Genomic DNA, 26,199 nt, shown 5'->3' with positions numbered 1-26,199 from the left:
GGCACTCAAAATGCACAGTGGCGGCAGCAACGGACTCGAGCATACCAATGATTGTGGGAATGGCACAGGACCAGGCAACGTTTCGTTCTGTTGTACCAGGGGCTGCCATGAGCTGGAGCCAACTGGAAGGCAACTAACAACAATGGTAGCAAAACCATGACATCCCTTGCAAAACCTCTAGAGAGAGTGAGCTAATCATCCGAAAAGCTACCTCTTCTTAGAACCAATTTCTCACTTGTACCTGGGAAATTACCCAGCGCTCAGAAAAAGAAGCGTCCGATGAGATAATCTTGTGGATGATTCAAAAGGTGTACGAAGACACCCCTAGGAGAGGGGGTGGTCCCATCAAGAGGAAAGATGATTTAGGTTAATGTTCCGTGCTAGAGTTCTTGCCTTCCGTGCAGGAGACCAGGTTTGATTCCAGCCAGGGCACCTTGTGCACAGCCACCACCCGTCTATCAGGGGGCTTGCTTGTGGCTGTGACGTTGAACAGGTTTCAGCGGAGCTTCCAGACTAAGACTAGAAAAAAAGGCCTGGCAATCTACTTCCAGAAATCAGCCAATGAAAACCCTGTGGATCACAATTGTCTGATTCGCAACCAATCATGTGTCTATCACAGGACAAGGCAGCATCTCGTTCCATTGTGCGTTGGGTTGCTATAAATCAGCGGCCAATTTGATGGCAGCTAAAAACAACAACAGAGACACCTCCTGGCCCAAGAGACACTTCCTGGCCCACCTCCTGCCACACCACCAGGTTAAACCTTCATCTCACTCTCCTAGCGTTCTCTACTTCCTTTGCACCATGCCTCACACGTGTTAGTGCCTGTGTGGTGCCTTTCCTTCCTGTGTGGCTGTAGCTCCACAAGGGCAAGGCCAGTGCCAGGCTCATGCCCACTGTGTTATCCCTGCAGCCTCTTGCACAGTACCTGGTGGGGAGGAAGGAGATGCTTGTTTGGAGAATGAAGCAATGAAAGGGATGAGGGCAGTAAGGAGGGAGCTAGTTTCTTGAAGGAGTCTTGGAAACACTTCTGTCACCTCCCTTTTGGGATCACGTACATATTTCCATGACCAAGGGACAGAAAAAGTGAGAGGTTGCATCATCTCCCCACATCGTTGTCTGCTTTGAAACCCATTGAGTTCTGCTTTATAGATAGATGAAGACCACTTTCTTTTTTCCCAGTTCCATGAAGAAAGACCAGTGCAGAGTTGAGCTAAGTATTCCTAGCAGAGTGAACTCACGGTTCTGTGCAGGCTGGGTGACCTCTTACCCAAAGACCGAGGACTGGAGGGATGTGGCCAGCATTGGGAATCAGGCGATCTGGCTCCTGGCAGGCTGAGATCAAGCTGATAACAAGGAGATTAATAAGGGTCTGCAACCTCCTTGGTGCTATAGCACCAAGTAGAGTTTTTAAATCAGTGCTGCTCTGGCTGGCTTAATGGTGCCTAATCTTACCTTTTGAAACTTGAACATGTGGGAGCTGAGATCAATTGAGGTAAAATAAAGTAAAATATGTTGACTTTTGGCTTTTTAGCGTTCATCAGAGTCCCATTGTGCAGTGTTGCTTTATTTTCTTTCTTGGGAAAAGGTGGAGAGTAGCTGCTGGAGAGAATTGTCCTGCCTGGACCAGGTGATGGAACATTTACACGTGTGTGTGTGTATATGTGTGTATGGTAAAATATATATAACAAAACATTCACCATTTCAACATTTTTTTTACACATACAATTCAGTGGCATTAATTACATTCACCATGTTGTTCAACCATCACCACTATCCTTTTCCAATTTTTTTCATCACCCATAACAGGAACCCAGTGCCTCTTACACAATACCTTGCCATTTCCTCCTCCCACCCTTTCCAGGCAACCACTAACAGACTTTGGTCTGTACACACTTACCTGTTCTAGGTATTTTATATAAGTGGGGTCATTCAATACGTGTTCTTTTGTATCTGATTTATTTCACTCAGCAGAATGTTTTCAAGGCTCATCCCTGTTGTAGCATGTATCAGAACTTCATTTATCTTTAAGGCTGAATAATATTCCATAAAGGAGCCCTGGCGGTGCAATAGTTAAACACTCAACTGCTAACAGAAAGGTTTGTGGTTCAAATCCACCCAGTGGCTCCACGGGAGAAAGACCTGGCAATCTGCTTCCACAAAAATTACAGCCAAGAAAACCCTACAGGGCAGTTCTACTCTGTCACTTGGGGTTGCTATGAGTAGAAATCAATTCAACAGCACCTAATGACATCAATATTCCATAGTATGTGTATACCCAAAGACTTGAAAGCGGGAACTCAAACAAATACTTGTACACCGTTGTTCATTGCCAAAAGGTGGAAGCAACCAAGTGTCTGTCAACAGAAGAATCAATAAACAAATGTGATATATATAATTTTTTTTTTTTTTAATCTTCTGCTCTATTTTGTTTTGGGCTCAATTATTCTTCATGAGACTAGGACCATTTCTGTCCTGGTCACCTCTGTATACCCAATGCCTATGCTTGTAAATGCTCAAATAACTATTTCTTGAGGGCAGCGTTTCATCTCAACCAGCACAGATGATCTGCTTGGGCCAGTCTGCTCAAAAAGGCAGTCTTTGCCCAATTAGGTGCAGAAACAGTAGGCTTACAAGGTGCTGGCAGTGCCCCTGGAAAAAAGCTGGTCTCAGGACAGCTCCCTGGTTTCTATGACAATTACCTTGTGCTTTGCGTGGTCATCACAAAGCTGTGTGAGCAAAATGCAAAATGCATCTGATTCACTAGATGATAAACAAAAACCACACCGGCTGCTGCTGAATCACTCCTGACTCGTGGAGACCTCAGGCATGTCAGAGGAGAACTGTGCTCCATAGGGTTTTCAGTGGCTGATGTTCCAGAAGTAGATCGCGAGGCTTTTCTTCTGAGAATCTCTGGGTGAATTTGAACCTCAAACCTTTTGGTTAGCAGCTGAGCACTCAAAAATGTTTGTGCCACCCAGAGACTCCATATTAGACACAAGCAACATACAAGATGAACAAAGCCCAGATAAAGTATTCAAGGAGTATGTGATCTGATGGGGGAGAGAGTTCCTTCATGATGATGAGAAATATGTCTCTAGGTGAGACTTTGGTGATCTGGACTTTGGTTGTGGATCTGAGCCTTTACCTTAAGGACAGCCCCTAAGCTCCTCAGGCCTCAATTTCCCCATCTAAAATGAGGATAGATGGCCCCACAGATCTCCTCTAGCTCTAAAATGTCACAATTCTGTGACTCCTTCAATGAGTTTCTTTGTTGACTGGAGTCCAGTCTTACTGGAAATAGCTAATTCTTTGGCTCTGCCTCTAAATTCCTTGCCCTGAAATTTTAGAGCCAGGCAAGAAATAGGAGTTGATCTATTTTCATCTACCAGCTGCTCTACATTAAAAAAGGGCCCACTGTAAGGGACAAGGAAGAAAAACTAACATGTACTGAAAGTATGCCAACCGTTGTATTAGTGATTTCACATCTCAATGAAACCCCTAGATAAACTAGCAAGACCAGTGGTCTACAGTATCGTTATTCCTCCAACTCTCAGTAGCCATTTTGAGAATCGTTATAACAGGATTGGTGTTTTGGATGAATGACGTTCAACATGCCGTGTTTTAGAAAAGCATGTGAGTGTGTGTTAAAAAATGTAGACAACCTATTATCAAACATAACCAAATCTGGGGCTTTTGGAAGACTTCTTTGTTCAGTTATCAAGAAAATTCATGATGACCAATGAACATTTATGGGTGTCCTCTTTGCAATACATCCGCCTAGTTGTGGTCCCTGTCTTCAGAGGTGAGCCCTGCCACATGATAAAAACAAAAATGACAATATCATGCTAATGGTATTGGTGATTCATTCTATGGGTGCTCCAAAGAGGAAGTCCCCACCAAGGACTGGGGACTCAGGCACTTCCTGGAGAAGGTGGGATTATGATGAGACTTAATGGAAGGGTTTTGGAAGGACTTAGCTGGCAAAAGAATGAAGTTGGTGATCCAGATAGAGAGAATGGCCCCGGCCAAAGAAGGTGAGAGTATACAACAAGGAGGTGCTATTGCCATTGTTGCTTGGCCAGACCAGAAACTTTCTAAGTACCTCAAGGTGAAGGAAAATAAGGTAGGAAAGAGGGACCAGTCTGAAGGGCTAAGAAACTCAGACTTGATTCTTGAGGTGTTTTCTTAGCTTAACCTGGAGTCCAAGACCCCTGAGGGCTCTGTGATGGATCTCAGGAGACCCCTGGTCCCATCGAAGAGGGCATTGGTTCAGTGGTAGAATCCTTGCCTTCCATACAGGAGACCTGGGTTTGACTCCCAGCCAGCGCATCTCCTATGCAGCCAACACCCCTCTGTCAGTGGAGGCTTGCTTGTTACTATGATGCTGAGCAGATTTCCACAGAGCTTCCAGACTAAGTGGACTAGGAAGAAAGGCCCAATGATCTCCTTCCAAAAATCAGTCAGTGAAAACCCTATGGACCACAAAGGTCTGATCCACATCCAGTCATGTAGATGGCACAGGACCAGGCCGTGTATCATTCTATTGTGCCATGAATCACCATGAGTCCGGGGGGCCAACTCAACAGCAGGTAACAATAGCATGGTGCCACTGAAATGTAGCCATTTTTCTGGACAAAGGATCCATACATGTCAAAGGATTCTCAGAGGGATCCACAAATGCTCAAGAAGAGCTTCTGGGACCTTTGGGACAATTGGGACCCTAAAAGTGCTTAGATATACAGGGATATGCAGTGCAATGTGTGGGTTGTCAGAGGGAGCAGGAGCTGGGAAGAGCATTCGGATCACCCACGGGAGCAGGGTTGAGGGTCTGGATGAGGGTGGTAGAAAGGAAAGGAAGAGAAAGAGTTGTCATTGAGGGGAAGGAATGACAGCACTCTGGGGACTGTCAGAGTTGCCTGGGAGAACAACATTCCCGTTGGTACAGGAATCCAGAGGGGAAGCTGTGTTTTATGGTTAGATGATGAGTTTGGTTCTAAACATGATGATTTTAAGAGGAAGGGTATGTCTATGTGGAAATGGAGACATTTAAAAATCATTGAATCACTGGCTCTTGGAGGAAGTAGGACCATGAGAGGCTCCCCTGCCCATTCCCCATTTATTTTACAAGTAAGGCCCAGAGATGGGAATTGACTTGTCCGTGCTCACCTAGGTGGTGGGCAACCAGGGACCGAGTCATAAGAGAATAACGTTTAGGACAGGAGTTAGGGCCGAAGATGGAGATCAGAAGACGTTTTTGGTGAGATGGTAGGTGGACAGTTGCTATTGAGCCTATCGTGACTCATGGTGACCCCACGTGTGTTAGAGCAGAACTGCGCTCCATAGGGTTTTCAATGGCTGATTTTTGGAAGGAGATCACCGGGCCTTTCTTCTGAGGTGCTTCTGGATGGACTCGAATCTCCAACCTTTTCAGTTAGCAACCAAGCACAATAACTGTTTGCATTAAAGACCCCAGGATTAGGCCCTAGTCTTTGCCCTCGTTTGGAGAGTTGGAAGCAGAAACCAAGGTAGCAGAAGCCATGGAGGACAGTCCAAAAGAAAAGATGAGAACCAAGTGGCCAAAGCAGCGAGCGAGAGAGGTGAGCGTTCCCAGCCAGGGGTCCGTGGGATGAGGATTGCGCGAGGACCCCCGAGCTTGGCCTTCAGGGGATCCCTGGTGACATTTCAGAGGCCTCTTTCCTTAGAGTGGTGGATACAAATAAGATTCCAAAGGGGTCCCTCATGAAAGGGGGACAGTGAGGACAGACTGGCCTTGCTGGAGGTTTGAAAGGGAAGGAGCAGGTCGGGGGTGCAGACAAGGCAAGAGGAGACTATTGTACAAATAAAAAGGTGTATTTGTTAAAAAATAAGGCAAAGCAACAATGAGGGAGAGAAAGAGAGGAGGAAAGCATGTTCGATGAGGCCACAACCCTGGTGTGACAATGGGACCCATCACCCTGGGTGGGGAGGGGAGGAGGATGGGTAAAGATTCAGAGACCGTTTTTCTGGAATGAGAAGGGCCCAGAAACAGTGAATTTTAAAGGAGGGAAGATTGTTGTTGTTGTTGTTGTCAGTTGCCATCAAGTTGACTCCAACTCATGGTGATCCCATGTGCAACTGAACAAAATACTACCTGGTTTCTGTGCTGTCTTCACAAGAGTTGGTAAGTTTCTGTCCACTGTTGCCACCATTGTGTCAAGCCATCTATCTCATGGAGGATCCGCAAACCCAGCAAACCCATCAGACTCTCTCGCCTCCAGGACCTTGCCATATTCAGACCCCTCTGCCCTGACCACCCCTCCCTGTCCTTTATGGGGCTTCCTCTACCTTATCCTTCAGGGTTCTGGAAAAACGCCATCACTTAAAATAACCCTTCCCTGTCTGCAGCCGAGGGGACCTTGACCCCATGGTCTTCTATCACAGCTTCCCGTGTTTCCTTCTTGGTATCCCAGTGCAAGGGTAGTATTTATGGCGGTATTGCTTTGCTGGGATGTTTGGGTTTTTTGTTTGTTTGGTTGATTGGTTGGGTTTTTCTGGTATGTGCACATGTGTGAATGTTTTCTGTCCCCAAACTAGATTAAATGTACCATCAAACTAGAAACTAGCTCTGTCTCCATCCCACTTAGAGCCCAGCTTAGAGCCTAGCACATAAAAAAGCACATAGTAGGTGCTTAATAAATGCATGTTAACTAGTGGGGGGAAAAAGAGAAGGGAAAGCAAAGGAATTAAGCCATAGCCTACTCTCTCTTCTCAGAAAATTTTTAATAATAACAATAATAAAAATAGCCTCTATTGTCTGCCAAGCTGTTTGTATGTATGCATTATCTTGTTTACGCTTCGCGGTTTACTCATTTTAAGGTGTGGGGAAACTGGGCTTGAATACTCAGCTAGCTGAGTAGCACTAGGGATCACACCAAAGCCCTTTCTGCCACCTCATTTTTGATAGTATTGATCAAAGAGGCATTTCTGTCATGAAAACACAAAGGCTAGATCTCCCTTTCTCCCACCCCCTCCAGGTATCCTGCTCCCACTCCTGCCTGAGGTACTTCCCCACCCCCATGTGCCACGCAAAGCCCTGCTTCTGCCAGGGTGTTTACAAAACTGTATGATTTGTCTAAGAAAAAAACAGGTTAAGTCTCCTGTCCTCTTGTCAGCCCACTGTGGTCACATGGAGAAGTCAGTGGGAGAATTTCCTTTGCCTCTGGATTATTCTAAACCCAAGAAGGCCACAGTATCCCCTTTCACTCCAGCCTTCTTTCCCAAGATGTTCTACAGGAAATGGGTGGCAGGAAATGTGGGGAGAGGGTGAAGCTCTGAGGCAACCCCAGATGTGAAGCCCTCAGTGACACCATGAGCAATTGTCCCAAGGTCACCATCCAGAGCCACTCGTCCAGATCCATGAGCTGAAAGACCTGTGACTATGAAGTCCCCTCCAGGCCCCAGCCCACCCTTGGAAGTCTGGGCTGATGTTCAGGGCTAGAGGAAAAGCAAAGGAGGAGGGCTCCCTGTAATTCCGTCTTTGCACCTCTCACTGGTGGGTGTTTAGAACAGAAACCAGGCTCCCAGCCTTCTGCACAGCCTGAACTTCTTGTCAGGAGCTTCTGGAAACATTCAAAGCATTAGGCTCAGTCCTCCTAGAATGAGGGGCAGGAACAAAGTTGGGTGGACAACCCGTCCCTGCACACACTCCCCTTGCCCTGACTGGGCTCCAGGCCCCTCTCCTAGTGTCTGGCGCCTGTCTGGAGACAGGTGTAGGGACTCGGGTACAATGACTGTCTGGCTTCTCGTCTCAGTTTGCTCCTGTTACACTAGGGCCCAGTTTTGACTCAGCTCAGACCCAGCTCCTCCCTTGCACCTCGTTCTGAATTCGGAGACAGTCTGTCAGACAGAGCCGGATTCAAATACTGTCTCCAGCCGCCTCCTCACCGTGAGCCCTTGGATATGAGGCTTAACATCTTTAAGCAAAATGGGAGGAAAAAAAATCCCACCTCTTAGGGCAGTGACAGGAATGAAGGAGAAAGTCCACAGCTAGGACTAGGACTTAGCAGCATGACTGCCATGTGTAAGTGCTCAGTAAAAAAGAAAAAGAAAGGAATAAACAAAACAAAACCCAAAAACTATGGTGGTTATTAAGGTCCCTGGATGCCATAAACAGTTTGCACTCAACTACTAACCTAAAGGCTGGTGGCTTGAACCCAGACAGAGGTACCTCTGAAGAAAGGCCTGGCGATCTACCTTCTGTGAAAATTACAACCAAGAAAACTGTATGGAGCAGTTCTACTCTGTAGCACGTGGGGTCGCCATGAGTCAGATTTGGCTTGAAGGCAATGATTTTTCTTATTTTATATTTTTTTAGCGGTGGCTATTACTCACTTCAGCTCTGTCCATCCAAGCAAAGGTGGTCTCACATCCCCATTCAGACACCTGATTTGGGCATCAACCTGTCCCCACCTTGGTGCAACCATCCCCTCCACGCCCCATCGCACTCACCCCCAGCTACAAGCTGCAGTGCCCTATGTTGGGTGAAGTCATTCTCTGCCCTGAATCACCACGGGGACCTCTTGTCCTCCGCCCAGAGCACCACATTTCCCCCCAGGCAGGTCGGGGAGGGGGCTCAGAGGGAGGAGCCAAGGGGCAGACCCTCACCTCCCAGCTCCTTCCCAGAGCCCTGGGCTCCTACAGAACACTGGGTTGGGGAGGGAAATGGAGACTGCAGCTGACGCCTTGAAGATACTGCAGGTGAAAGTCATTCTCAGAAGTCAGGACCAGCTTTCTCTTCCTATTCTCTCGCCAGTCACTCAACCAGCAAGCCCCAAAAAGCAACCTCACACCCAAACCCAATCCAAACTAATTGCTCTCGACTTGAGTTGATTTCAACTCAAGTTGATTTTGACTCATAGCGACCCCTATAGGACATAGTAGAACAGCCCATAGGTTTCCAAGGCTGTAACCTTTACGGAAGCAGATGGCCATGTCTCTCTCTCCGGGAGCTGCAGGTGGGTTCGAACCTCCATCCTTTCAATTAGCAGTGGAGCGTTTAATCACTGCACCATCAGGGCTTCTTCAGCCTCGCACAGTGCTCCCAAGTTTCCTTTTCCAGCAGTTTTGTTTTCTGAACTTTATGGGGAAAAGGACTTGCCCCTAGAGTTCCTCTTCTCACCACTCATGCTCAGTTGTGTCAATACGTGTCTTGGCAGCTGTCACTGAGAAGGAACAGGAAACCAACACATGGGCCTCTTGCTGGCCCTGCAGATCAGCTGTCCCTAGCTGGGGAGGAAGAGCTGACTCCAAGCCCCACCCGGGGGCTCTCTGATATCTCTGGCTCTCCCTCACACTGCTCTTGTTCCCCCAGAGGCCTCTTTAGAGTCTCAGGGCACAAAGTTTCATCCAGAGAAATCAGAGCCTGGCCCAGACCCATCGCTCAGCCCACACAGGCACCAGCCCTGACCCTAGCACTAGGTCTGCACTCAGAGACACCAAAGTGACATGGGGAAATTTGGGGAGAATCGTAGGTGCTTTACTATAACTGTGGGAGCGAAGGGCTAAAAAGGAACGTTCAAATGCAAATGACTTCTCCAGAAGCAACCTCACACTGAGAGTGGGAGCAGGCGTGAAGAGTCCCTTCACAGAGCTCTGCTGGTGTCTCTGACCCAGACCTCGTGGAATCTGGCAGAGGGGAAGCTGTCTGAGGCAGGGACTCAGCCCCTCAGAACACCCTCCCCGCCCTTGCACTCCATTAGCAGCATCCCCTCCTGATTCCATCCCTCCCAGTTATTGCACAGATTCAACAGCATTTATCGAGCACCTAATATGTGCCAAGCATTGGGCTAGGTCCTCCACACTAATTATTTCATTGAACTCTCACCCCAACTCCCAAGGGGAAACTGAGATATAGACAGAGTTAATGAACTTGGAGAAGACAATAAGGGAAGGATTGAGAGCCAGCGTTTTGGAGCCTGAGAACCTGGGTTAAAATTCCAGCTCTGCCACTTATGAGCTGTGTGACTTAACCTCTTTGTTCCTCTAATTCCTTTTCTGTAAAATGGAGGTATGGAGATAATAGGTTCTTCAGTGGGTTGACAGAACACGTATAAAGCCCTTAATACAAGCCTGGACATACCCTTTGCTGTTGAGTCGATTCCGACTCTTAGCGACCCTATAGGACAGATTAGACCTGCCCCATAGGGTTTCCAAGGCCGTGATCTTTACAGAAGCAGACCGCTACATCTATCTCCTGTGGAGTGACTGGTAGGTTCGAACCACTGACCTTTTGGTTAGCAGCTGAGTGCTTAACCGCTGCCCCACCAGGGCTCCTGCCTGGACATAGTAAGACTCGAATATTTTAGTTTGTCCTCCCCAGCCACTTGCCTAGAATTCTCTCAGCTAGATCAGGATTCAAACCCAGATCACAAGGCTGCATGTCCACCACCTGATTCCCCTTCCCCGTCTATGTCGGCTCTTCTAATCTCCCTGGCTGGACCATTTTGCCAATACCATGCTGGGGCCCTGGATAAGTATCAGGCACCCTTTTGCTTCTTCACTCAAAGGTTGGAAATTTTCTAGCTAAAAAGAATAAAGAATCTAAAGACACAGAGATCCAGAAACAGAATCTGGGCTTCTCAATGGGATGTCGTTAAAATCTGGCTGCAGGCTAGCTTTCTAGGTGCAGGTGGGACCCACAGACCCTGCTGCCTGTTTTCCCTGCTGTTTGGACGAGGTCTCATCCTCAGGGTGCTGGCCATGGTTCCCAGCCTCTCCGGAAGGTGAGCCAGAGTGGCCTTCTCTGTCCCCTGTGCTGTCTCTGGCCTGGACCTGTCTGCTGCCTTTGCCCTACCTCCACCCTGCCCAGCCCTCAACTGCTTTCCTTAGAGGACTCAAGCCGAGCAACTCCAGGCCAAGACCCCTGCCTTGACTGAGAAATCTGAGCAGGGCTGGCTGGATTTTCCTATCAGCCCCTGCCCCTCAGGGACCCATGAGCCACAAATGTGTTTGGCCGACCTTATCCACCACACCCTTCCTGATTTCTATCGTTGAACACTGTGTCTCTCCTTTGCCTGCCCAGCTCAGCCCTGCCATTGCCTCTGCCAGCCATCAGGCCTCTTCACCACGACCCGCTCCCCACCCCAGGCTCTCCTTTGTAGACCCTTCTGTATTTCTCTAACATATCTGGGCAACCCTGTAGTACTGGGGACAAACTTCAACTGCAATGTCTCTTCAAATGACCCTGATACCTCCTTCCTAACGTAACCCCGAGTTCACACAGACTGCCTACGCCTGCCACTTACCCCAGTGGGAGGGCAGGACCGCACGCTCCTTGTTTTCTCTTCTCACTTGCCCTCTGCACTTCCTCACTCACGTGTTTGGCCAGCTCTCCTCTCAGCAATCTTTCTTATGTTCTTATTGTCTTGTCAGAGTGTCTGGGTGATACAAACGGTTAAACACTTAGCTGCTAACTGAAAGGTGGGAAGTTCAAGCTCACCCAAAGGCACCTTGGAAGAAAGTTCCCCCCCCCCCAAAAAAACCCCAGCCATTGAAAGCCCTATGGGGCACAGTTCTACTCTGACACGCATAGGGTCACGTGAGTCAGTTTTGGTATTGTCATTCACGCTGCCATTGTCAACCACCAGGGGGCACCTCCCTGGATGATTTCAGCACCAGACTCCCAGATTTCCTTTTGCCTCTTCTCCTCCCTGGGGTCAATCAAGATCCTTGTTGGTGGCACCCAAAACACGTGGCCCAACAGGACCTTCGCCATGTCAACTCAAATTCTCCAATTCCTGTCAGCCACCCATAGGCCCAGACACACACCCAAGGTCTTATGTTCATTCATCTACTCACTCAGTCACTCATTTGCTCATTCACTCAGTTATTCACTCACTCACTCATTCACTCATTCACTCACTCAGTCACTCACTCATTCACTCACTCATTCACTCAGTCACACGGTACAAATCGACTGTGTCATTCACTGGCCCGACAGGCAGTGTGCTAAGTGCTAAGCACGCAGCAGTGAACAAGGTAGATGCCGACTCTACCCTGGAGGAGCTTACAAGTGGGAGAGTTGTGGTTCATGCAAGTTGGCAGGCAGGTTCCAGGTCCCTCCAAGGTCATGGCTCCCAGTCTTGTCACAGGCAGTGGGCCCGCACAGCCCTTCTGACACCAGGCCAGGCTGTGTTTCTGCTTAAAGCTGCCGCTGGCCTGATTTACTTATGGCACCCAAGCCTGTAGAGGAGGAAGTGACCCGAGATATTTGCCTGGGCCTCGGGCCACCTACTCTTATCTTCCAGGTACCACCTTCACTCCATGCTCACTGACACCAGGCACAGGCGAACCTACATTGGCCCAGCTTTTTCTGGCCCGTTCACTTTGTCTGGTGCACATGCAATAGTTCACTGGCTTCCACTCTTGAGTGTGCATTAGAATCACCTGAGAGCATTTAGAAAATACTGGACACCTCTACCACACTTCAGGGATTTGATGCAATTGGTCTGGGCACAGGCTAGGTATCTTATTTTGAAAAGTTTTAATGTGCAGCCACGGTTGAGAACTACGGATGATCCAATCATTAAGGCTGGTTCTGCTCTTCATTAAAGCACAGCTCTTCCCACATTGTTTCTAATTCACATTTCTGCTTGCGGTTCTAGTCCTCACAGACTCATTCAAGACCATCATGGGCCAAGCATTGGATTAAGCTTTGTGGAAACAAAGTTGAATAAGACATGACCCCTGTCTTGAAAAAACTTACAGCCCTAGTAAAGGAGACAAGCCAGTAAACGAGCAATTATAATCCAATGGGACAAATGTTTAAATAGATATGAGTGTGTGTGGGGGTGTGTGAGTTCATTTATTGGGTTGGGGGACAATACGTAAGAGGAACTTCTAAATCAGGAAGGTTCTTGGAGAAGGTGACACAAGTTGAGTTTTGATACTAGAAGTAGTACTAACCAAAACCCACTGCTGTTGAGTCGATTCTGACTCATAGTGACCCTACAGGACAGAGTAGAACTGCCCCATATGGTAGAAGCAGTACTAAGGATCTCAAACTCAAATGCCGTCAGGGTCTAGAAGGTAATATAAATAAACAAAGCAGCTCAGTGTGAGACGATAGGGAATGGTGTGGACTGCAGAAAAATATAGAACATACCCGCCCCATAAGGACACAGCCACTTCTCAGCTCCAGCAATTACTGTGGTTCATTGTTGCCACATCTTCTGATTGTTCAAAAGAAGCCAGAAATGTGGATATTTTGTAGTAAAGTCTCTTAAATATTGGCAACCAATAAAAAACAATTTCCACCTTATGGAAGTATTATCAAATACGTATTTGCCCAGGTATGGCCTGGGGATGGAGTGTTATGAAAAGACTCTGAATTAAGTAAATGGAAAATAGTGTAAAGGATTCCTGAGAGAATGTGTGACGTTCAAAGGCACATCCTTATGAACTGGCCTCACACATCCCATAAACTGCACATTGCTTGGTGGAATGAGAAGAAGGTGGGTACGTGAGAAGATGGAAGATGAGGAAAAACAGGGGGGTGAGGCCATCTCAGAAAGAGTCTTCTGTGCTATGCCAAGGGATCCGAACTTTCTTTTGCAAAGCTATGGGGATCTTTGAGGGAACCTTGAAGAGTTTAAATGAAGAAGAGGCATGATGAACTTTGCATTTCAGGGAGCTGGGTCCTTCATGGGATGGGCTGGCTGGTGGGCACTCTGCAGACAGGAAGTAATTCAGGGTGAGGAGGTGAGGGCTGCAGCAGGGGGCTTGGAGAGGGAGGAGCAGGCTCCAGCTCTGCTCAAGAAGTCAAATCCCTTAGGCCAGGAAATCTTCATAGGGGTGACCTGGTGAGAAAGAGTGGGGGAGTATAGATGCCTCCCTGATTCTGAACTTAACTAGGTGGGGTGCTGTTCCCTGAGAGAACACTGGGGAAGGGCAGTGGGAGGAGCGGTGAGTTCAGACAGGTTGGGGGTCCATGTGGGAGATGCCCAGTAGATACAATGATGCTAGACCTGGGAGGCAGGTGTGGCCAGAAGGCGTTATCAGGGAGTCACGGGCATGTCGGTGGATGACAGAAGTTGGGGTTTAGACAAAGTGACCCATGCTAAGGGTGGGCTCTGTGCAACCCTGTCATCTAGGGGATGGGCAGAGGAAGAAGGGCTGAGCAGGGAGGATGGGAAGGAATAGTGGGAGAGAGAGGTTCAAAGAAAACCAGGAGAAAGTGCAGCCCCAGAATAAAGAAGGGGTCCTTGGACTAAGGGAGATCTCTAGTCTCAGTTCACTGTAGAGCAGAGACCACCTCAGGGGTGAGCTTCAACCAAACCACACTGCTAGGTCTCCACAAGAGGGCTTCGAAGGTGTTCAGTCTCAGTCAGCCCAGTGGACTGGGCCCCACCCTGTTCAGGCCTGCCCCTGGATGGTACAAACAGTTAACATACTCAGCTGCTAACTGAAAGGTTGGTGGTTCGAATTCACTCAGGGGTGCTTTGGAAGAAAGGCCTGGTGATCGATCTACTTCCACAAAAATCAGCCATTGAAAACCCTGTGGAGCACGGCTCTACTCTGATGCACACGGGGTCACCATGAGTCAGAATCAACTCAATTGCAACTGGTTCCTGGTTCTCAGGTGATTAGCTGAGCACTTCTTTGCTGAAGAAAAGAAAATACGCGTAATCGCTGGCTGGCCTCCTCTGGCTAGATCCCCAGCTTACCAGCAATGAAAGCAGGAAGTGTGGTTCTCCCAAGGTTAACACACTCCACTTTCTTTCACCTACCTCTTCTTATATCTCCCTAGTGGGCTGCACTGTGGAAAACAACTTCCCTGAAGACAGCTGTTCCAAGGGGACTCCTCAGACCCCATAGGCAGCCATGGGTGTGCCATGTTCTGAAGGGCAGTGGCCATCACCTCAGAAAAGAACATGACAGCTAGCATTCACATTTGTCCAGTGGTTCTTGCGTTCATCCCACAAGAGGACCCCATTTCTCATAGAAGGAAACTGAGGCTTAGAGAGGCTTCGGGCTCCAAAGCTAGAACCAGGAAGCAGAACTTCATTCCACTAATTGATGGGCCGTCGGTTCTCCTTCCCCCTGGCCCCACGGAGGCTAGTTGAGTGTTCCCCAAATGGCGACGGTGGCAGCCGCTGGAGCAGGGGGAGTGGACATTTGTCTATGACCAGGCAGGGCTGGGAAGGGGACACATCAAACACCCAGAAAAAAAGTGACTTCAAAGTCCACCTAACCCTGGTGCCCGCCAGGAGTTTTCTCATAAAAAGGCTGCCACTGACGTGACTAGGGACGCTGCCTCTGAATGCGAGCCCATGGAGAAGTGAACAAAAGGGAGGGAAGGAAGCCGGGTTTAAAGCAGAGCCCTTTCAAGCCCCAGAGGGACAGGCTGAAGAGGTGGACAGGCATCTGCTTCCCTCTGAAAGAGAACAGATTTATCCACACCATGCGACACAAATTCAGTGAGAAGTTTGCCAGGCTGCCAACCTTTCCGTTAAGGTTTGGCTATTGTATATTTCTTCAGCAATAAAAAAAGAGAAAAATGACAGCCAAGTTTACCTTTGTGCCTGCAGCATGAGGCACAGTGACTGTCAATAATGAGCCCTAAATAACTGGGTAGCAGAGGAGTGAATAAATTTTTCTTTAAAACCCTTCATCAAAGTAGCATTTAATGGCTGAATAACATTGTATCCTTTCTGGTGAGGTATGAGGGAAGAGGCTAACTTGAAGATTTTCCCAATTAGCTAACCTACTGTCTCAGAACTGTTCATTGACTGACCTTTGCTTCCATTTTAATTCTCCGGTACCTTCTCGATTGCATATTAAATCCTCAGTGCGGCAAGAAATGGGCAGGAGCAGGGGGCGGCTTTCTGCAAGCACACAGGATTGGCTCCATCCAGACCTCATCCAAATCCCTGCCCTGCTGGATTATACACTGAGTGACCCTGGACAAATCGCTTAACCTTTTTGAGCCTGCAGGTACTATTTCTGGAACCAAGTAAGAGAAAAGGAAATTAAAATGCCACTGGGACGGTGCCTGGTAGGAGTCCCTGGGTGATGCAAACAGTTAAGCACTCATCTACTAACTGAAAGGTTCGAATTCAACCCAGAGGCACCTCAGAAAAAAGGTCTGGCAATCTACTTCCAAAAAATCAGCCATTGAAACCCTGCAGAGTCCAGTTCTACCCTGAAACACGTAGGGTCGCCCTGAGTTGGAATGGACTCCATAGCAACTGGTTTGGGTTTTTTGGATTGCAGTGACTACCAAAGGGTGGGGTTCAACTGAATGGAGCTAAAAAAAAAAAAAAAATTTTTTTTTTTTTTTTTGAATGGAGTTATTAATGTTTTAATTGGTCTCTTGGAACTGGCGTCCTCTTTCTTGGGAAGTGTTTTGTTGACATGCATGCCTGGGACAGGGATTGGCAGCCTGGATGGAGGAAGCACTCTTCCTAGTAAGTAAATTTTGCTAGAAAGGGAAACTATTCAGTTCTGGAAAAAAACACACCAACAATACTTTTTTTTTTTTTTTAATTTTTATTGTGCTTTAAGTGAAAGTTTACAAATCAAGCCAGCCTTTCTTACAAAAATTTATAAACACCTTGTTATATACTTCTAACTGCTCTCCCACGAATGAGACAGCACTCCTTCCCTCCACTCTCTATTTTCATGTCCATTCGGCCAGCTTCTGACCCCCTCTGCCCTCTCATCTCCCCTCCAGACAGGAAATGCCAACATAGGCTCCTGTGTCTACTTGACCCAAGAAGTTTACTCTTCACCGGTATCATTTTCTATCCCACAATCCAATCCAATCTCTGTCTGAAGAGTTGGCTTTGGGAATGGTTCCTGTCTTGGGCTAACAGAAGGCCTGGGGACCGTGACCTCCTGGGTCCTTCTAGTCTTGGTCAGACCATTAAGTCTGGTCTTTTTACGAGAATTTGGGGTCTTCATCCCACTGCTCTCCTGCTCCCTCAGGAGTTCTCTGTTGTGTTCCCTGTCAGGGCAGTCATTGGCTGTAGCTGGGCACCATCTAGTTCTTCTGGTCTCAGGCTGATGTAGCCTCTGGTTTATGTGGCCGTTTCTGTCTCTTGGGCTCATAATTACCTTGTGTCTTTGGTGTACTTCGTTCTCCTTTGCTCCAGGTGGGTTGAGACCAATTGATGCATCTAAGATGGCTGGTTGCAAGCATTTAAGACCCCAGATGCCACTCTCCAAAGTGGGATGCAGAATGTTTTCTTAATAGATTTTATTATGCCAATTGACTTATATGTCCCCTGAAACCATAGTCCCCAAGCCCTGGCCCTTGCTATGCTGGCCTACGAAGCATTCAGTTTATTCAGGAAACTTCTTTGCTTTTAGTTTAGTCCAGTTGTGCTGACCTCTTGTGTATTGTCCCAACAATACTTTTGTATTTTGATTTTTTTTTAAACTTTGGACATGTTCTCAAGAGGGTCCGATCCCTAGAGAAGGACATGATGTTTGGTAAAATAGAAGGTCAGCAAAGAAGAGGAAGACCTTCAACAAGATGGGTTGACATGGTGGCTGCAACAATGGGCTCAAACATAGCAACAGTTGCGAGGATGGCGCAGGACCAGATAGTGTTTAATTCTGTTGTTTTTAGGGTTGCTATGAGTTGGAATCAGCTTGATGGCACCTAACAATTGTTTTGTCAGAAAAACTATAGAAAGCAACACTTAACAAAATTTTGTTGGGTGTGAATATGGAGAAAATAGAGATTTTTAATTGGGGACATGCTCTGCTAGGGGAACAATAAGAATCAAGGGGGGATTTTGTATCTTTGTAAATAGGACTTTGATGTTAAAGTGTTGAGAAAAGATCATTTGAAATATGGGATTTTTGAGCCTTCTAGAAGAAATCTCAAAGATGCCCTGAAGACTGTAACCCATCCCTTTCCTTGGGGTCATTCGTGGTGTCTCTTCTCAATGGTATTTCCTCAAGAGGGAGCCTCTAGGGGACATCTGCCTCCCTCTCCCAGAGAGAAGAAGGTCTGTCCAGGGCCCCCTGTGGTCCAGGCAGAAGCTGGAGCCAGATCCTGGCAGCTCTGACTTTACCCATCCAGGAGGGAGAAATCGGCCACCGTTGTCAATCACTGGCGAGCGTTCCAGTTAGACAGGGAAAGAAAAACGTCCACTGCAAGGTGATCGTGCACCAGCTCCTTTGATAGACTGATGGGAGCCAGACTGGAGTGGGATGGGGTATGAGGAAATAGCGAGGCAGTGTAGATGAGTCCTTGAAGAAGTTTGTGCAGTGCTCATGAGAGAAAGAGAATTCCAGCAGGATTGTTTATTTATGATGAGCAAAGCAACACATATTTAAACGCTAAAGGGTGTGAGCCAGCTGCTTGGCATACTGATTAAAAGCCTGGGCTCCTGAGCCAGCCTGCTAGGTTCAAATCCTGCTTTCCTACTTAGTACCTGTGGGGGCCTAGGCAAGTTTTCCAACTTCCCACCACCCCCGGGTCAACAACAGCATCAATATGGAGCGCTTCTGAGTATTTGTTATTTGTTTTAATTGTAGTATGTGTGTATATATATATATATATATGTAATAGTCCCCAGAGAAGGACATCATGCTTGGTGAAGTAGAGGGTCAGTGAAAAAGAGGAAGACCCTCAATGACAGGGATTGACACAGTGGCTGCAACAGTGGACTCAAACATTACAACAATTGTGAGGACAACGCCGGACCAGGTAGTGTTTCCTTCTGTTGTACATGGGGTCGCGATGAGTTGGAATCAACTCAGTGGCACTTAACAACAACTTATCTGTCTATATGTATAGATCTACATATGCATATATGTGTACACATATACACACACAGGAAACCCTGGTGGCGTAGTGGTTAAGTGCTACGGCTGGTAACCTAAAGGTCGGCAGTTCAAATCCGCCAGGCGCTCCTTGGAATATCTAGGGGGCAGTTCTACTCTGTCCTATTGGATCACTCTGAGTCAGAATTGCACACACACAAGTAAAACCTGTGAAAGCCCAAACCCGTGTAAGGCAGAAACCTGTCCAAGAAAGAAAACTCAGATATTCTCTACTAATAGACAGCAATAGAAAAGTGGTAAGACTGCACCCTGTCAAAGGTGGAAAACTTGTGAGACCCATAGAAACACGGCAGTCCTGTTGAGTTCTGGCTCTTACAAATTTCACTGTATATATATATATGTATGTATGTATATACATACATATATGTATACCAAACCAAACCCATTGCTGTCGAGTTGATTCTGACTCATAGCGACCCTATAGGACAGAGTAGAACTGCCTCATAGAGTTTTCAAGGAGTGGCTGGTAGATTTGAACTCCTGACCTTTTGGTTAGCAGACATAGCTCTTAACCACTATGCCACACACACACACACACAATATACATATATACACACACACATAATATATATATATATATACACACACACTGTATATATACTATATATATACTTAGAGAGAGAGCCCTGGAGGCACAGTGGCTAAGCGCTCACCCACTAACTGAAAGGTCAATGGTTTGAACCCACCAGCCACTTTGTGGGAAAAAGATGTGGCAATCTGCATCCGTAAAGATTACAGCCTTGGAAACCCACGGGACAGTTCTACTCTGTCCTGCAATGCTGCTATGAATCAGAATCGACTTGACGGCAGCGGATTTGGTTTTGGGGGTTATATATACATATGTATATGGGTATGTATGTATATACATATATACATACATGTGTCTGTACATATACGTATATATACACACACATACATATATGTATGTGTTGTATAACAAAGGAGTCCTTGAGTGGCACAAATGATTAAACACTGGAATACTAACTGAGAGGTTGGCAGTTCAAAGCCACCCAGAAGTGCCTTGGAAGTAAGGCCTGCCTATCTGCTTCTGAAAGGTCAAAGCCTTGAAAACCCTGGTCCTCCCTGCAGCGGAAAGTCCCTTCACTCAGTTGCCATCACCTCCTGGTGGCCTCTCATTACTGTGCACACATGGGGTCACCATGAGTCAGAATCGACTCAACGACAACTAACTCCAACAATAAGTAACCAAACATTTGCCATTTCAGCAACCTTCACACGTACCGTTCAGTGACATTAAATGCGTTCATCATGTCGTTCAGCCATCACCACTCGCCATGTCTGAACTCACCCATCACCCCGATGGAAGCTTGGTGTCCACTAAGCCTCATGTCTCCTTTCCCCTCTCCCTCCTACCCCTTCGAAACTACTAATTAACTCTGATCTCTGTATACTTGCCTATTCTAGATATTTCATATAAGTAGCATTGTACAATATTTGTCCTGTTGTGACTGACCGATTTCACTCAGCGCAGTGTTTTCAAGGCTCATCCATATTGTGGCATGTGTCAGGATTTCATTCCTCTTTATGCCTGAGTAATATTCCACCGCACCTCTGAGTTTGAATTGCTTTTGTGTCTGGGTTTTAGAGCGGTAGGGATTTTGGAAGGCAGCATTCTCTTAGAAGTTTATTATAAAGTCCATCTCCTTGATAAGATGGCTAGACTGCGCATCCCACATAAATTGGTAGTTCTGGTGTATGCGTCCTCTCTGACAGGTGTCTCCATCACTCTGAAAGTATGCTGTTTTGGATGATAAATTATATGGGCCCCTTGTTATGGGTGACCCACTATTTCATAGTGAGAAAGCAGAAAGATCAGGGATAAGCGTGATGGAAAATGCTTGGCACACGAGTGACTCGTTTGCTCGTATTTTGAGGTACAGATGCCTACAACTGCTTTTATATGAAGACTAGGGAAACACGCAAGTTCTCCTAGATGTTTTCTGAAGACAAGCAAAGGAGAGAGCTGAAAGTGAGCTGGTACCTTTTTGTACACCTTAGAGAGCTGGCTAACAAGCAAAAGTTTGCTGAAATCAGAGCAAATGGATAAATCAAATCAAACTAATATTTAAAGTGAAGGAAGAGGGGACAGCAAGCAAAAGGATCTGAGCAATTGATGAGGAAAGCTCAGGGGATAGAGAGACCCAGAGCTTGCTCAGTTATCACTCCCTCTTGGCACCTACAGCACTCTCAGGAGCCCAATGCCACATATCTCAACTATCATGGAAACCTCACTATCAAGGTTGGACCCAACACTAGTGTCTTCACAGCTGTGATGCCCAGCAGTGTCTCAATTGGTATCTTTGAGGTCCAAGAGCTTTGGTATAATCATAAGGTTCATATGAGCAAAAAGTGTCTCAAAGGCTATTATGCTTCTCAGTAAAGCTATCAGTCCTGGCCTGATGAGTAAGACCACCACCCATCTGTCAGTTTCTCACACTACGGTGGCTTGCATGTTGCTGTGATGCTGGAAGCTATGCCACTGGTATTTCAAATACCAGCAGGGTCACCCATGGTGGACAACTTTCAGTGGAGCTTCCCAACTAAGAAAGACTAGGACAAAAGACCTGGCTATCTACTTTCCAAAAATCAGCCAATATAACAGAATATTGCCTGATGTAGTGCTCGAACATAAGCTTCCTAGGTTGGAAGGCACCCGAAATACAATGCATCTATGACAATGGACTTGAGCGTACCAACGATCAGGAGCGTGATGCAGGATTGGGCAATGTTTCATTCTGTTATACATGGGGCCGCCATGCCAACTTGATGGAAACTAACAACAACAATAAGACGAGAAACAAGCTGAGTGTTGTGTAACTGGAGGCAAGTGACAAACTGGTGATGGACTTGGATGGCACTGAGAATAAATCTAAATTTGGTGCAAACACCACGCTAGGAGCGTCACTTGCTGCCTGTAAAGCTGGAGCTACTGGGTCCTAGCTGGCTATCCCAAAGTGACCAGACAGTTCCAGCTTTCAGCGGAATCCATGGTAGTTCCCACATTGGTAACGAGCTGGCGGTGCAAGACTTCATGATCCTCCCTCTTGGAGCTGTGACTTCATGAAAGCTGTGCTTATTGGAGCAGAAGCCTACCTCAACCTGAAGTATACCATCGAGGGGAAATAAGGCAAAGATGCCTCCCACTTGGAGGATGAGGTGTGTGTTGCTCCGAACATCCTAGAGCAGGGTCGGCAAACTATGGCTCCCAGGTCATATCCTGCCACCACCTGCAATGATATGGCCCTCAAACAAGGCTGGTTTTACCTTTTTAAATGGTTGAAAAAAAATCAAAAGCATGAATATTGAGTGCTTTACAAAATGTTATGCACTGTTCTAAATGTTTGCATTCATTAGCTCATTTAATCTTTACAACCACCCTGTGAAGTAGTTACTATTACTTATAGATGAGGAACAAGCTGGAGCTTCTAGGTATGTTAACAGTAGTCAGAGATCACCTAGCTAATGATGAATGGAGATAGAATCCAGACCCAAGGAGTCTTATCCCAGAGCCTATGCTCTTAACCTGCATCCCCATGTGGAAACTTCTCCAACACTTTTAGGAGAAGTGCCAAAAGAGAAGTGCAGGTCGCACATCCCAGTGAGTTCGCAGGAGGGAAGATCACAGTGTTTCCAAAAAGTAGAGGAAGTCTTTGTCCTAGAATGAGGCCGCCTTTGTATCAGGATGACAGGGAACATTTTTAAACCCCAATTAGGTGAAATGGTATCACCCTTCCCCCCCAAAAAAAGAATTACGTTCTTCTTATTAGAAGAGCATTTTTTTTACTCATTTAGTATTATTATATTTTCAATTTTGTCAATAAAAATGCAAAAAATTTGTTTTCTCTTTTGTTACGTAAATATGCATATCATACTTTCTATTTTGCCCCTTATCCCACAAAGCCCAAAATACCTACTCCTGTCTTATTGACTGTCTCATTAGCTGACATTTCAGATTTATGACAATAGTAAAAAAATCTACTGTTCAACTATTTTAAGCATTAATCACGTACATCTGGCAGTAACAAACAGAAGAGAGTGACATTGGCTGTGATGGTTATGTGTCAACTTGGCAGGGTCATGATTCCCAGTGGTTTGGCAGTTATGTAATGATGTAATTTAGCAGTTATGTAATGATATAATTTGACAGTTAAGTAATGACATAATTTGGCAGTTATATAATGAAGTAATTTGGCAGTTATGTAATGACGTGGTCATCCTCCATTTTGTAACCTGATGTGGTCATCCTCCATTTTCATATAACACTGCTTTTTACATAACAACTTGGTCTTTGGAAACTAACCATGTCAATAAGTAAGAAGTGGGTATATTTACTTTCTGGCCTTTAAAGGGAGTTTACCAACCCATAGCCTAGAGAATAAAGAAGGCTTGGAGTTGCTATGGAATGTTATTGGAAAGACTGGCTGCACTGATAACCAGGGGGTAAATGGCATGGATGCAATAGACCCTAAGTTCTTTGCATTTGAGAAGTATGACGTGAACTCCATGTCCCCTGAAGACCCCAGCAGTTAAATCATCCCTGACCATCTGGTGAATGGGTACAAATCCTTCCTCAAGGACAACTCAGTGGTGTCTACTGAAGATTCCTCAGACTGGAATTACTGTGAAGCTTGGAAGAAGTTCTCTGCTAGTGCAGGGGGTTCCAGGTGGTAGGGGGTGGTCTTACAAGACAAATTGCCAAGACCATGGAAGAGGAATCATACAACTGCCTCTTGCTCAAAGGGAATCAAACTCTGTGATAGAGCCTCTCCAGAAGTACAAACTGGCCCAATCCAAAGGGTGGGGCACCATGTTTTCCACTGCATTAGGATGACTACGTGTGTGGAAAGAGATGATGGAGAAACCCAATATCATCAGTCAGAACAAGGCCAGGCGCTGACTGCAGAACAGACCATCAATGACTCATACACAAGTTCAAATTGAAGCTGAAGAAAATTAAAACAAGTCCATGAGAGCCAAAATACAAAAATAGATTTGATGCATTGAACACTAATGACCGAAGACCAGATGAATTGTGGGATGACATCAGGTACCTCATACATGAAGAAAGCAAAAGGCCATTAAAAAGGAAGAAAAAACCGAAATGGATGTTAGAAGAAACTCTGAAACTTGCTCTTGAATGTAAAATACCTAAAATGATGAAGTAAAAGAACTGAACAGATTTCAAAGGGTAGCTCAAGAAGATAAAGTATTATGGTGAAATGTACAAACACCTGGAGTCAGAACACCAAAAGGGAAGTATGGACTCAGCATTTCTGCAGCCAAATGAACTGAAGAAAAAATGCAAGCCTCGAGTTGCAATGTTGAAGGATTCTATGGGCAAAATATTGAACAATATGCAGGAAGCATCGAAAGAAATGGAAGGAATACATAGTCACTGTACCAAAAAGAATTGCTCGATGTTCAGCCGTTTCAGGAGGTAACATATGATCAAGAACAGATGGTACTGAAGGAAAAAGTGCAAGCTACACTGAAAAAAAAAAATTTTTTTTTACACTGAAGGCATTGGCAAAAAACAAGGTTCCAGGAATTGACAGAATACCAACTGAGATGTTTCAACAAATCGATGCAACACTGGGAGCCCTCACTTGTCTGTGCCAAAAAATTTGGACTACAGCTACCTGGCCAACTGACTGGAAAAGATCCATATTCGTGCCCATTCCAAAGAAAAGTGATTCAACAGAATTAGAAAATTATCCAACAATATCATTAATATCACATGCAAGTAAAATTATACTGAAGATGATTAAAAAACAGTTGAAGCAGTATATTGACAGGGAACTGCCAGAAATTCAAGCCAGATTCAGAAGAGGACATGGAATGAGGGATATCATTGCTGATGTCAGACGGATCTTGGCTGAAAGCAGAGAATGCCAGAAAGATGTTTAACTGTGCTTTATTGACCATGCAAAGGCATTTGCTGTGTGGATCATACCAAATCATGGATAGGTTGCAAAGAATGGGAATCCCAAAACACTTAACTGTGCTCCTGCAGAGCCATAGACCAAGAGGCAGTCGTTTGAATAGAACAAGGAAAACAAGGGGAGACTGTGTGGTTTAAAGTCAGGAAAGGTGTGCATCAGGGTTTTGTCCTTTCGCTGTACTTATTCAATCTGTATGCTAAACAAATAATCCGAGAAATTGGACTATATGAAGAAGAACATGGCATCAGCATTGGAGGAAGACTCATTAACAACCTGTGATTTGCATATGACACAACCTTGCTTGCTCAAAGTGAAGAGGACTTCAAGCACTTACTAATGAAGATCAAAGACCACAGCCTTCAGTATGGATTACACTTCAACATAAAGAAAATAAAAATCCTCACAACTGGACCAGTAAGCAACATCATGATAAACAGAGAAAGACTGACGTAGTCAGGGATTTCATTTTACTTGGATCCACAATCGACACCCACGGAAGCAGCAGTCAAGAAATGAAAAGACGCATTGCATTGGGCAAATCTGCCGCAAACGACCTCTTAAAAGTGTTAAAAAGCAAAGATGTCACTTGGAGCACTATGATGCACCTGACCCAAGCCACGGTACTTTCAGTCACCTCAAATGCATGCAAAAGCTGGAAAATGAATAAGCAAGACCCAAGAAGAATTGATGCCTTTGAATTATGGTGTTGGCAAAGAATATTGAATATACCGTGGACTGCCAGAAGAACGAACAAGTCTGTCTTGGATGATGTACAGCCAGAATGCTCCTTAGAATCAGTATGGCAAAACCTCATCTCATGTACTTTGGACATGTTATCAGGAGGGCCCCGTCCTTGCAGAAGGACATCATGCTTTGGTAAAGTAGAGGATCAGCAAAAAAGAAGACCTCAGTGAGATGGATCGACACAGTGGCTGCAACAATGGGCTCAAACACAGCAATGATTGTGAGGATAGCTCAGAACCGGGCAGTGTTTTGTTCTGTTGTAGATAGAGTCACTATGCATTGGAATCGACTCTGCCACACCTAACGACAACAACAAGGGTGACCGAAGATACATTCATTGTCGTGGTGGAGGTCTGCCCTTAATCAATCAAGGCTGGGGTTCTGACCATCTCTCAGATGGAGGGATGCCTGTATCTTAGTTTCCTAGGACTTATCTAACATAATACCACTAAAGGGGTGGCTCTAATGAACAGAAATTTATCATCTCACAGTTCGGGAGGCTACGAGTCCAAATTCAAGGAATGGCTCTAGAGGGAAGTCCACCCTTTTCTATTTCAGCTTCTAGTAGTGCATTCCTGGGAGTTCCTGGTGTAAATGCCTCTGCCGTGTGTGTCTGTCTTCATATGATGTCTTCTGCCTGTGTGTGTCTCTA

The 26,199-nt window shown here is 46.0% G+C and overlaps 1 protein-coding gene and 1 pseudogene across 2 annotated transcripts in view; both read left to right on the top strand.

Moving 5' to 3' along the window:
- ST8SIA2 (ST8 alpha-N-acetyl-neuraminide alpha-2,8-sialyltransferase 2) overlaps nucleotides 1-26,199 on the top strand; it is an 86,758-nt gene that overhangs the window by 18,498 nt on the left and 42,061 nt on the right. The gene's annotated exons all lie outside the window — the stretch shown is intronic.
- On the top strand, nucleotides 21,628-23,761 carry LOC111751630 (alpha-enolase-like; annotated as a pseudogene).

This window comes from Loxodonta africana, chromosome 13, assembly GCF_030014295.1.
Source record: "Loxodonta africana isolate mLoxAfr1 chromosome 13, mLoxAfr1.hap2, whole genome shotgun sequence".
NCBI classification, from domain to species: Eukaryota; Metazoa; Chordata; class Mammalia; order Proboscidea; family Elephantidae; genus Loxodonta; species Loxodonta africana.
The sequence above is the reverse complement of the archived record's forward strand: the minus strand, read 5'-3'. Positions and strand labels throughout refer to the sequence as shown.